This window comes from Kogia breviceps, chromosome 14, assembly GCF_026419965.1.
Source record: "Kogia breviceps isolate mKogBre1 chromosome 14, mKogBre1 haplotype 1, whole genome shotgun sequence".
NCBI lineage: Eukaryota > Metazoa > Chordata > Mammalia > Artiodactyla > Physeteridae > Kogia > Kogia breviceps.
The window spans coordinates 13,232,869-13,247,024 of NC_081323.1; the positions used below are offsets into that span (position 1 = coordinate 13,232,869).

Sequence of the window (14,156 nt, forward strand, 5' to 3'; positions counted from 1 at the left end):
TCCCTGGTCCAGGAAGATCCTAGATGCCGCAGAGCAACTAAGCCCATGCCCTACAACTACTGAGAGCCTGCGTTCTAGAGCCCACGAGCCAAAACTACTGAGCCCGTGCACCGCAACTACTGAAGCCCTTGCACTCGAGTCCATGCTCCACAACAAGAGAAGCCACCACAATGAGAAGCCTGCGCGCCACAACGAAGGCTATAGCCCCCGCTCGCCGCAACACAGAAAGCCCGCACACAGCGACAAAGACCCAATGCAGCCAAAATAAAAATTTTTTTTAAAAAGGACATAAACATATGAAATGAGAGGTGCAAAGAAAGAACCCTGTAGATGTGGAGTGAAATTGGACATACTGACATAAACTCATGATTTCTAAACTGCATATATTCATGTTGCTATGAATGTGTATATACGAACAAGTATGTTTACGTATGTACGTGTATAGACATTCATATATTTCCTAGCTGTGTCACTGTAAGGGTCAAGAAGAGAAGACAACCCAGAAGCAAGAAGGACACCTACCCTCTCCCACCTAGGGATCTTGGTCTCTAATACTATTCTCCACAAGGACACAGGAGCGTGATTACAAGAGCTCCACCGGGAATGGAATGAGAAAATGACCATTTTGGAACCATTACGGTAAAAAATTAGATCAGACAAGAATCATCAATGAATGCTAAATCTAGGGCAAATTGTGATGAGAATCATGGTACCAGCATTGTCTCCCCCACAGACTGCTTACTGCTTGCAAAAGAAGGAAAAAAAACTATATACAGTGGAGAAATCTGGCAACACCTTGGCCAAGTGATCAGAATTAACATGCCAATGAGGGCCAGAGACACCATGTGCCTCCAGAAGTTGTGCATCTTTCTTGGGGGATCATATCACCTATGCAGTATTCCAGCCAAGAACGTATAACCACATTCTAATTGCAAGAAAACTTCAGACAAACAGAAAATGAAGAACATTCTAAATGAGGGGAAGGGTTGTGTTCTTCAAAAATGTCTATGTCATAAAAGACAAAGAAAGGCTGTGGAAATATACCAGGAAAAGGGAGGCTAAAGAAAAATAATAACTACATGCAGTATCTGACCTGAGACTGGTTTCTGTTACAAGAAGCAAGGGAAATGCTGTGAGTGACCTTATTAGGTCAACTGACAAAACTGGAATATTTTGTCTGGATATAATACATTTGTATCGACATCCATTTATGAAGCTCATAACTATACAATGGTTATACGAGAGAATGACCCTATAAAGCAGAAGTATTAGGGGAAAGGAGCACACTATATATAACATACCCTCAAATAGCTCAAAAGAGAGAGAGAGAGAAGGAAAGAGTAAAAGCACACATGAATGCAAATAATAAAACCAGAGAGTGTATCTGGCTAAAGGATATCTAGATGTTTTTCATACTCTTATTTTTGTAACTTTTGTAAATTGGAAAGTATTTCCAAATAAAGTTTTTTTTAAGATAAATACTATGGAGATAGTTCTCTACTATGTTCAGAATATAATGGGTCTATACCATAATTAATTGAAGGATTTTATAGGGAAATAGCAAGAGCTGAGGATGGATGGAGGCTTAGATAAATTCCCAGAGGACTGTTTCAAATACAAGAGAAGGGAGTTTGTACTTTTTTTTTCTGTAAGCCAGGGACCAGTAGCACAAAGCTGAGAACAGAAAAGAGGCTTGGTTAAAGGAGTATATTTAAGAAAATTTTCTAGCAAACTTTCAAGTAGGTAGAAATACTACAGATAAGAAGCAGTCAAAGGACATTTGGACAAACACAAGCATGAAATTAAGGGGTCTTGGCCTAGGAAGCTAAGATTGGTAACAGAAAGTTGAACAAATACAGGAGACATGAAAACAGAACACCAGATAAGACCTGTTTACTAAATATATCAAAGGGGGGTAGGATTCAAAGATGACTCACATTTCAAGCCTAGCTAACCAAGAGAATAATAATGTTACCAGCAAAAAGAAATTTAACTAGCTAAGAAAAGCATAACTGCTTTCTTAGCTATCAGACTACTTTTCTATTCTCATTTTTCCTATTATGATGCAATACTAAAAGTCAGGAGAGGAGTTAGATGAAATGTTGCACACCAGCACAAGCAATCCAGTGAAACTGGTCTTCACAAGGTGAAATAGTCAAAATGGGTGGGGCTGATTCAGATTTTGACTAGGTGCCATTAAAATATTCACACATAAAGGAAACAGTGGGCAGGTGATGGTGTCTCATATTAAACCGTAACATATAGTTCTGACCCTTCCCCCAAAATTTATGTTTGTATATAGAATACACATATATATTCACTTATTCCAAGTCCCTTCATTCAACTAATAGTATTATTAAAGAGGAAAGCATGACACATAAAATAAGCTCAAGATTAAACCATAAATCAAGACGAGGGCAGTACCTTCAGAGGGTGAAGTCAGAAAATTACAAAAGATCCAAAGTAAAACTGAATTACCTGGCTAACCAGTCAGATGATGTTCAAGTAGGAGTTTATTTTTATTGGTCTCTGACTCCACTGTTCAGCAAGTATTTTGATCCTGAGGACAAAAAAAAAAAAAAAAAAAAAAAAAAAAGAAAGAAAGAAAGAAAAGGGTGTTGATTTTTATTGCCCTTTCTTTATATAAGTACTATCATTAGTCACACACAAAATAACTTTTCCCACCTTTCCCTTCCCTGGACATAAGAAACAAACAATAACAACAAAAAGCTATCAAGTATAAGGCCTTGGCCTCTTCCTGGGAATTTGAGCTCGAAGCCTTATTTTGCCATATATTACTACTTCTGCTAAAAAAAATTTTTTTTAATAATAAAAACCAGGCAGGGCATACACAATACAGTCTGTCACAGTTTGTAAACATGAATAACACAAAGTGGAGATAAAGGAGATCACCTCCAAGTCCTGAAAAGTGATGAAACCAGCTGGGTAATTTGAACTTGGGATGTTCCCACCAGTCCAAAAGGAATGTTCAACAAATTAACAATTTAAAATAATATAGGACTTCCCTGGTGGCGCGGTGGTTAAGAATCTGCCTGCCAATGCAGGGGACATGGATTTGAGCCCTGGTCTGGGAATATCCCACATGCCGCGAAGCAACTAAGCCCGTGCACCACAACTGCTGAAGTCCGCGCACCTAGAGCCCGTGCTCCGCAACAAGAGAACCCACCACAACAAGAGGCCCATGCACCACAACGAAGAGTAGTCCGTGCTCGCCGCAACGAGAGAATGACCGCACGCAGCAATGAAGACCCAATACAGCCATTAATTAATTAATCGACTGATTAATCGATTAATTAATTAAATATAAATATCCTGTCAGAAGCTAATTAAATACTGAAGTCCAAAAAAGATAAATACCCACCAGATGGATGGATAAAGCAAGCGAGAAGGGTAAAACAAAAAAAAGCCCTGGATATTTTCTTCCCCTCTAGGAAAGGGTGCATCATTTGAGTCACCAACAAAAAATAATTTTAAATGGGAGACAGGTTAAGTGAGGGGCAGTTCTTCAAAACAAACTGCAATAAATACATGAACATAAAGAACAGCAGACTTTGCACTTGAGGAGATGTGGAGCAGGCTCTAGTGCAACAAAAAAGTGAGCCAATAAAAACATTCAACATCACCTTATGATTTTCCAAATGTATCAATAAAGCAACAATCTAACTATTGCTAATTCTAGAGATATCCATAAAGACAAGAACCATAACTATGCCCTTAAATTAATAGCATTCATGCTGGAATTGGAAGGTCTGTTGAGAAAGGATGGAAGAAAAAATGATATATTTACAAGTTCTGAGTAACAAATACATCACAGCCATGGCCAATCCGCATGTAGCATATAGAAGACAACCAACCACAATCTAGCTGTATGATGTGAAGGGTCTGTTGCACTTTTGAAACTCAAATTAAAGGTGCGAAAATGGGGGAATAGGGGTTGAGGATGGAAGGATATCACATTATAACGTGATCACATTAGGGAAAAGGGAAAAGAGGAAAATCTAGGTAATATATCAGTGCCATGCAATTAAAGTTATAAAAGGAACTGATATATCTAGTACCAGGTCTACTGATAAGCACAGTAGTCTATAGCTTATAACTGAGATACATGCCAGAAGTAAGGTGGTTCTTGGACTACATCTCAATCCACAATACTATAGCTAGTTGTTAGCATAATGGCTAAAGGGCAGAAGCTTCAGAGCCCACCAGATCTAGACTCAACCAACTCCCAGCTCTTTTCACTTACTGGTTAGGAACCCTGGGTCAAATAAAGACATCTTTGAGCCTTAGACTTCTCATCTTAAAATGGCTATCACACCTCCTAAGGCTCTTGTGAACATTAAGTGAAAATGCTTAAATTACTTATTAGTATCTAGTATATAAATGCTCAATAAATAAAAACAATTATTAGCCAAACAAGACTATCTGACACATAATATAACAAGAATTACCAAGCACAGTGAAATTAAAAAATAGGAAAAAACACAATCATCAGTTTTAGTTTTTAAATGAATTCAATGTTTTATAACATGAATTTCCCCCCCGCCCCCAGTACGCAGGCCTCTCACTGCTACGGCCCCTCCCGTCGCGGATCACAGGCTCCAGACGCGCAGGCTCAGCGGCCATGGCCCACGGGCCCAGCCGCTCCATGGCATGTGGGATCCTCCTGGACCGGGGCACAAATCCTTGTGCCCTGCGTCGGCAGGCGGACTCTCAACCACTGTGCCACCAGGGAAGCCCGTGAATTTTTTTTAATTTTTATTTTATTTATTTATTTTGGCTGCATCGGGTCTTAGTTGTGGCCCACGGGATCTTCATTGTGGCACACAGGATCTTTAGTTGTGGCATGCAGACTTCTTAGTTGCGGCACGCACGCAGGATCTAGTTCCCCGACCGGGGATCAAACCCAGGGCCCCTGCATTGGGAGCATGGAGTCTTACCCACTGGACCACCAGGGAAGTCCCTATAACTTGAATTTTTATATCCAATTTAATTAGAGGACAGTGAAGGGGGAAAACGTAGGCAGAAGTCCTGTAAAGAAAATCCAAGGTTTTCTGGCCCTAATTCTAAATCAAGTTTCATTTCAGAAATGGTTCTTTTGTTGTTGCTCCTTTTGGGGGGCTAACGGGGGTCAGTGGGGTGGCATTAGTACCTAAAAACAAGAGAGGTGGGAAGGAAAAGGAAATTGAGTCAGAATGTACCTAGTACCCTAATGACTGACCCGGGAAACAAGTCTGCTGCCTATCGTGAAAGGTTGGCGAGAGCCTACATTAATACTCAAAACACTGCAGTACTGCTGGTGAGAACTATCTAAAGGAGGGCTGACCCAGCCAATCTGTACCCCATAACCCCCAGGACCCAAAGGAACACCGTCTACAAAATTCTCCTCTCCCAGGAAGTATGCAGTTGGATTAGAAAGGTCTTCAAATAGTCAAAGATCAATGACTGGCTTGCCTACCAGGAACCTGCAAGGAGCAGATGGTCTAAAAAGTACTATATACCAGGATCCCGTTAAGTATGGAACTGTTGGGGAACTGCAGTTAACTTGCCTAGAACCAAGATTCTGCAAAGGCAACAAGCAAAGCATATTTCCTGGGACTGTACTTATTACCTTCATCAAAAATAAGCTTAGGGCTTCCCTGGTGGCGCAGTGGTTGAGAGTCCACCTGCTGATGCAGGGGACACGGGTTCGTGCCCCAGTCCGGGAAGATCATACATGCCGCGGAGCAGCTAGGCCCGTGAGCCATGGCCGCTGAGCCTGCGCTCCGCAATGGGACAGGCCACAACAGTGAGAGGCCCGCGTACCGCAAAAAAAAAAAAAGCTTATCCTGGGAATTCCCTGGCGGTCCAGTGGTTAGGGCTCTGGGCTTTCACTGCAGAGAGCTCAGGTTCAGTCCCTGGTTGGGGAACTAAGATCCCGCAAGCCGCACGGCACAGCCAAAAAACCACCTTACCCTTACCCCTCTTCGTAGTTTGGACTTTAGTCAATCACACACACAAAGTCAAATCAGACCGACATAAAAATTGAATGACACAACCCCAAAATATTAAATATCGCAGAGGGGGAGGGGGCAGGGTATGACATTAATTTTTCTACTATAAATAACAGAAAGGTGACTGATGAGATCCACATTATCAAAGCCTGCACCACTAGAAAGCTATCAGGGGCTTGGGGGAGATCAAACTGAGCTTTGTTAATAGCTAGTCTGAGAAGGTGTGCCTCAAGGCCAGAACAAAGAATCAAACTGGGGGAGGGGAGATGACAGAGAGGAAAATTCAAACTACATGATGCTGATGCTTGGAAACACCAACTGGACAAAAAGAGGCCACTGAATATTATTGAATGTGTTTTTCTTTTGCTGTTGAACATGGAAGGGGGCAAGGATTCTACTACTAATCATATTAAACTCATTGTTCTTTCCATGCTGCTGCAGGCAGGACTCCCAGGTACTCCCTCCTCAGTTCCATAAAATCATAGACAGAGATGGGGAATCACCATCTTTGGGAAAAGCCAGCTGTTGCCCACTCATCTTCAAAGCACTACAGAGTAAGTTTGTGCACCAACTAAATGTCAGGTTACTTAAAGATTACATATTGGCATAAACTAAACAACATTTTTTTGCAGTTGAGATTATTTACCAAGCAATAAATATATCCTTTGTCAAAACTGTAACATCAGATTTTACTTGCAACAATCAACTGCAACCAATTTGTAGCTATAATGAAAGGGGAAAAAAGGATGTAAGTTTAATACCATATGAAAATTTAAGGGCTTCCCTAGTGGCGCAGTGGTTAAGAATCCGCCTGCCAATGCAGGGGACACAGGTTCGAGCCCTGGTCCAGGAAGATCCCACATGCCGCAGAGCAACTAAGCCTGTGGGCCACAACTATTGAGCCTGTGCTCTAGAGCCCACAAGACACAACTACTGAGCCTGCAAGCCACAACTACTGAAGCCTGCATGCCTAGAGCCCGTGCTCCGCAACAAGAGAAGCCACCACAATGAGAAGCCGGTGCACCGCAATGAAGAGCAGAGTAGCCCCTGCTCACCACAACTAGAAAAAGCCCACGTGCACCAGCCAAAAATAAATAAATAAAACAAATAAGTTTATTTTTGAAAAGGAAAATTTTTAATTATATAAAAAGATGCTAGGTTTTTTTGGTTGGTTTGTTTGCGTTATGTGGGCCTCTCACTGTTGTGGCCTCTCCCGTTGCGGAGCACAGGCTCCGGACACGCAGGCTCAGCGGCCATGGCTCACGGGCCTAGCTGCTCCGCGGCATGTGGGATCTTCCCAGACCAGGCACGAACCCGTGCCCCTGCATCGGCAGGCGGACTCTCAACCACTGTGCCACCAGGGAAGCCCATGCTACTGTTTTTGAAGCTGTATAAACTTAATAATTTTCTCTTTAAAATATATTATTTATCCCATAATTATGTGTTCAAGTAAATAAGGAAAAATGTATTTGGTACCCAAGAGAACATTGGTAATACACTGATGACAAACTTTCAAAAATACCATAATCTTCTTGACAAGGGGAGCAGGAATTATTTCAAATTACAGCATACACAGGCCTACTAAAGTAAGAACAGAATTTAAAAAAAAAAAAAAAACTGACATGTATTACCACCTATCCTGTGATATACACTAGAAAGGAGCAAGCTGATTCGTCGTAATTTATTCTACACAGTCATTTAATAAGTTATAATAAATGTTTAGTTCTATGTGGAGCCAACCTGAAAATTTAAATGAGGCAGTTAAAATAGAAGCCTTGATTTCAGAAAACCTAGTTTTTTAAGTTCAGATTCTTAAAGTGATCTTGTGGGAGACATCTAATTCACTTAAATGTTTGTTCTGCACCTATTAGATGTCAGGCGCTGCACAGGCACTCAAAAGTATAAGCAAAATATGGTTCCTGCTGCTAATTAGGAAAGGAGAAGCAGCTACAAATAACCACTATAGTTTCCGAAGTGAAAACTGTGTTCATTCAGTAAGCATCTGCTGAGCATCAACCTGCTACGCTGCACCGGAGACCAAGGATACAAGGAAGAACCAGAAGATGAAGACAGAGTCTAATAATAATATTAAAGGAGAGAAGAGAGAAGGGCAGCCCTGCCTTTTTCATAGGATTGCTGTGGTAGCTATAAAGCACTATTTACAGGTGAATGAAAGACAAATCCAAAACCATTTACCTCAGCCAAGAAAAAATAAAGGGGGGAGAAAGAATTATTAACGAAATTTGAATGTACAGATAACTTCTGCAATTATTTTCCTTAGTTAGAACCAAAATGCCATTTGAGTTTCTTTATAACAAAAGACAAAAGCAAAGAAGAAAAAAACGTTTGTAAAATGTTAAGTTATTTGTGTGAAAATCGTGAGAGACAGAGGAAACATTAATGGGGTGTATAAAGGTTGCTGAATATGAAAGCTATTTTTACTTCAACACATTCAGGAAATCATGCCATACATTTTGCTTGCACCACAATACTATCCACTGATGAACAATGGCAGTAAATATAACCATTCTGCATTTTTTTATAATTACCTTGAGATTAAGGAGAAAACTTTAAAAATCCAGTTGGAAGACCAGTTTATTAACAAGCCCCGTATCTCTGGCTGACCTGTAGTTAGTAATGACATGGTTGCTAAAACAGGCATGAAGCCAGCCGCTTGCTGGTGCTTGTTCCACCTCCCTCTCCCCCATCTCCTGGAAAAACTGCATGCAGTGCTGCACGATCACACAAAATAAATACAGGAAAGGGGGTGGGAGGGGTTGGGTGGAGAGGTGAGCTGAAGCTCTGGGCTCCACCAGTGGAAGGGTTCCACAAGAATTGCTACAGGGTCAAAAGTTTACAGTGGTTTCAATTTCACCTTTTAGCAGCCAATCAGGAAACAGAGGCTGTACGATGACCCTCAGGCTGCAAATGAACATTAACTCATTGGCCACCAGGATTGCCTGTATTCCTTTTCTTGCAAGGCTTTCTTTTTTCCTTTTTTTAGGGGGGGTAGGGGGGAGAGAATGGTAGCAGAGGAGGAGGCAAAGAACATTTTAAGTTCAAGGTGATGATTTTATTGAAGACCATGTATTTTAAACAGGTATTTGAGGGGAGAAATGATCGAGTAATTTTCCTTCAAATTATCCTGTAGTATCTAACAAACCAATCATTAATGCTGGTATCCAGACAAAGGGTGAACTTAGTCAAGTTAAAGAGATAGATTTAACTCCACGAGGCTGCAATTCTAAGAACAATTTACAATATGATGAAAGATAATGCTGGTTATGTTTCCAGTAAATGCTTTAAAAATAACTCAGATATTGAAGACATCTAATGAAGACATTTAATCAAAGTATTTATCTAACCCCAATTTTTTATTTGCATAGATTCTCCACCTCCTCTCCTAATCATTAATATAAACGTGCAACATGCCTGTACTTTTCATACTGTACATCTACCAAAATGCAGGTACAGCTCATAAGGTTTAAACTTTCTTTTCCTGTATTTCTCTCCTCAAACAGTTCGGTACACAGAAGTGACTCCTATATATACAATAAACTCAAGAGTGAACCCCTTGGCAATAGATTCAACTACTCTCCAATTCTTTTTTTTTAATGTAAATTTCTCCCAAATGGATCAGTAAACTAATCCATTACTCTTTCCAACATTCTATATTTAACATTGAGCAAGGTTAAAATGAAGATCATTACTATACACACCTTAACTACCCTACATTTAAAAACTAGATTTCTGTGACGCGTTACATGATAAAAGTGAAAGAGCTGTATTAACTGCTCTATCATGATGATCAGTTAAATACTAATAAGCAATTGTGTGAATTTGTAGTTAGAATATTTCTCATTAATACAATAGGTGGTCGAATTTTAGCAGTCTTGTTGACTTAATTTTAAGTTATATTTATAAGGCCCTGTAGGTGCTACCACTACCTAAGAAAATGATTCCATGTAGGGCATTAGTTTTCTTACCCACACCAACAGAGTAAGACACCACAGTCATTTCTGAACACCCAAAGATAACCAATATACAAAAGTATCTTACTTAATATATAACTACTAAAGGGCCCCAAAATAAATTCATAGGTATAAATTTTCCACAGCAATTTAATGTAGTTAAGATAGTAAATAAACTTGATCCTAATGTAGAGGGGTTTTTTTAATTCAGCATTAAAACAAGTAATTTTCTAGTAACAACTCCCAAACCTTCATGATCTAAGTTTATGCATATCTGTCTATAAAAAGTCTTTACTTTTAAAATCTAGGTGTGTTTTTAAACATGGTTTGCAGAAGCTTTTTTAATGTATTAAATTGGAGGAGTCTTCTGTACATCTTCTTTTTACAAGATGGCCTCATTCTGAAAGAAAATGGATGCGATAAAATTTTACATCAAGTCAGCATGTTAGCAAGAAGCTTTTTGTGTGTTCTGAATTTGATTAATACAAGCCAAGGTCACTTCCTGAAAGATGCCTACCATTGCAGCTGCAGGCAAACTAGGCTCCAGTGTAAAGCTGGGGGAAGGGAATGGGTGATGGCATTTATTAACACTGAGACAGGCTTCCATCTCCACCAGCAGCAATTTAAGGAGGGGGAACAAGATCACAGAATTCCTAGCATATAAAGATTAAAATATTTGCACTCCTTAATATTTAAAAACAGAAATTTAATCAATATATAATACTCATGTCAAAATTACATCAAAGATATCCTCAACACTACAATACATTAAAACATTTCACTTAATACTATACAAATCATCTAACACCATACACTAAAGTAAACTTAGCATTCAACACAAAAAGACCTGTACTTGTTATGCAAAACGCCTACAAAGGCAGATATAGGCCCTTGAAGAAAACAGAATCAGAGATTCAAATTTCTCTTATCTAAAACTAACAGTGGCCTAAAAGTCATGAAGGCAGAAATCCAAAACACAAAAATCTGTATTGCAAAGTATTTGCAGAAGTTTTATACTGTAATTCAATTTCATTTTCTTCTTACCAGCATGAATACAAATATGTCTCTGTGCTCAAAAACATCATCAAGATATACATTATCAGCAACCAGAACAAACCTTCCCCCTGAATAATTAACAATAGCAAAATTTTACTGAGCAGTTACTATGTACAACTAGGAAACTATACTAAGTACTTCACCTGTCCTCTTTGAACTCCATATACATTTCAACTAACTGGATAAAATATTAGATAGAGTCTGGAAATCTACACGCTCCTTATAATTTTCTGTATGTAACCTTGGACAAATTAGATTGATTTTGTGTGCCTCATTTTTTCTACCCACCAAATGGGAGATATGCCTGAACCAAGATTTTCAAGAGATATATCATCAGCAATGTGCTTTTAATGATTGTACAGTAAACACAAAACCTGGCCTTTTTTTTTTTTTAATCACCAACACGTTCAAAGCCCTTATGTTTCTATTTTCTACATAAATTGAGAATATAATTTTGTCCCTCTCTTATGTTCCCCACCCTTTCATTCTGATCGGTTTGTTTCGACTTCAACAACAACAAAAATATAAACAGATATTACATATGCAAGTTCAAACAAATTGATGCTGCTTTTTTTTTTTTTTAAGTCTTATACCTTTCAGTGACTGGCAGGCAAAAACTATCATTTAATGGGCACAGAGCTTTCTATATATCTAAAGGGCTTTTTAAAATCATCTTAGGAAAAGGAAGGGAACCAAGCAAAAAATACTGTGAGAAGTCCTGAATTCAGAGAATCTAGTAGCTGGGTATGGCCAAGGAAGGCATTCAGAAGAATTCAACAAGACCTAATCATGCCTTTGAGATGAAACAAACTCTAAAAACAGACTAAGGGTAAAATTAGTTATTCATACTCCTTCTCCCCAGGACATCTTGTGAAACACTGAGGGGGAATAAATTTTTCCTCAATTTCTCCTATCCTCTATATTCTTTCTTTCCATCACATGACTTATTCCAAAAATAACTCAGAACAAAGCATAGAGTTAAACAGTAGGTAGCTAGCTTCTTGCCACAGACCAACCAGGGTATGAAAGGTACAATTTTCCCTCACATCTCCAACTAAATCATTCTTCTCCCCTGGTTTTATCCAAGTACCCAAAGCAGTCCTCACTTGGCAAATAAGACAAACTACATGGGGGATACAGCAGTAGATGCCTGGTCTTCCTCCCGTACTAATGCAGCTTCTGTGCCAAAAATAGAACCTAAAAGGAAATACTGACTACAAAATAAAAATAAACAAAATATTGGCCTGCATGTCTTCTTGCTCTGTCAGAGTGGTTCACAGACATAAGTTTGAGAATCACTCTTTAAGATTCACAAAGTGTTTTTTAAAAAAAAGATTCAAATATTTTCTGTGGCTTCAAACCAGATGGACCAGCTATACCAAAACTGAAAATTTCTGATTAAAAAAAATACAAAGTAGTATGACATGCAGCTATGCCCTATGCTTATTCTTTGAAAAGCACATTAGACTATAAGCCCCAAATGCACCTCTCAAGTGAAAAAGCCAATATGTTGTCATCACATTCACTTCACAATGTTTGCTGAAATTATATCATATTCCACAGGACTGCTATTCCAGGTTCTGTGGATACAATGGTAAACAAGACACAAGGCTCTCACAGAAGTCCTTAAATTCAGAGAGCCTCATTCCTGGGCAAAGGAAGGTGCTCAGAGGAGTTCAAAAGGACCTAAGCAATGAGTTAAAATAAACCCTAAAGATGGACAAAGGATAAAATCACAGAGCTAACATTTTACTGGATATTAACAATACACAAGATATTTCCAGAAAGTGATTAAGTCATAAAGGAAATAAATAGGGTGTGTGATATAAAAGAGGAGGGAGGTAGGAAGAGGGAAGGTCAGGGAAGGACTCTCTGAAGATGCAACATTTAATCTGAGAGCTGAAAGGAACCAACCACGAAAAGAGGGTTCCAGGCAGATAGCATTGTATATAATAGCACTAACAGATAACGAAATATATCTATTTATGTACATAAGTAGATATAGATTTTTTTTTTTTTTTAAGCCATGCAAGGTTTGTGGGATCTTAGTTCCCCAATCAGTGATTGAACTCCGGTCCTCAGCAGTGAAAGCACAGAGTACTAACCACTGGACCACCAGGGAATTCCCATGAAATTAACAATTATTAATGATAATAAAACAGATAATTGATTAAGTCTAACAGTCTCAACCTTCTTCCCACTTCCTAGTCTGGGATCCACACTGTAGGCCAACAGAAACTTGAAAATTGGGCTTCCCTGGTGGCGCAGTGATTGAGAGTCTGCCTGTCGATGCAGGGGACACAGGTTCATGCCCCGGTCCGGGAAGATCCCACATGCCGTGGACCAGTTGGGCCCGTAAGCCATGGCTGCTGAGCCTGCGCGTCCAGAGCCTGTGCTCTGCAACGGGAGAGGCCGCAACAGTGAGAGGCCCGCATACCGCAAAAAAAAAAAAAAAAAAAAGAAAAGAAAAAAAGAAACTTGAAAATTATGTGCTAGTAACCTGCTTCATTTTAAAACTTACGTTTAGGGCTTCCCTGGTGGCACAGTGGTTAAGAATCCACCTGCCGGGCTTCCCTGGTGGTGCAGTGGTTGAGAGTCCTCCTGCCGATGCAGGGGACACGGGTTCATGCCCCGGTCCAAGAAAATCCCACATGCCGCAGAGCAGCTGGGCCCGTGAGCCATGGCCACTGAGCCTGTGCGTCCGGAGCCTGTGCTCCCCAATGAGAGAGGCCACAACAGTGAGAGGCCTGCATAGGGCAAAAAAAAAAAAAAAAAAGAATCCACCTGCTAATGCAGGGGATATGGGTTCGAGCCCTGGTCCGGGAAGATCCCACATGCCACAGAGCAACTAAACCCATGTGCCACAACTACTGAGCCTGCACTCTAGAGCCCACGAGCCACAACTACCGAGCCCGAGTGCCACAACTACTGAAGCCCACACGCCTAAAGCCTGTGCTGCGCAACAAGAGAAAAGCCACTACAATGAGAAGCCCGTGCACTGCAACGAAGAGCAGCCCCAGCTCACTGTAATTAGAGAAAGACCACCGCAACAACAAAGGCCCAACACAGACAAAAATAAATAACATCGATTTTTAAAACATAAAAAATAAATAAAACT

General features: G+C 39.9%; 1 protein-coding gene across 7 annotated transcripts in view; it reads right to left on the bottom strand.

Moving 5' to 3' along the window:
* The window catches only part of NCOA3 (nuclear receptor coactivator 3), a 131,431-nt gene that overhangs the window by 67,367 nt on the left and 49,908 nt on the right, over positions 1-14,156 (bottom strand). For 6 of the 7 annotated variants that reach the window (XM_067013512.1, XM_067013510.1, XM_067013506.1 and 3 more), the window contains exon 2: positions 2,479-2,560. The exons of the other annotated variant lie outside the window; for it this stretch is intronic. The gene's annotated coding sequence lies outside the window, so the exon portion shown is untranslated. The remainder of the gene's footprint in view (positions 1-2,478; positions 2,561-14,156) is intronic. 7 annotated transcript variants of the gene reach the window in all.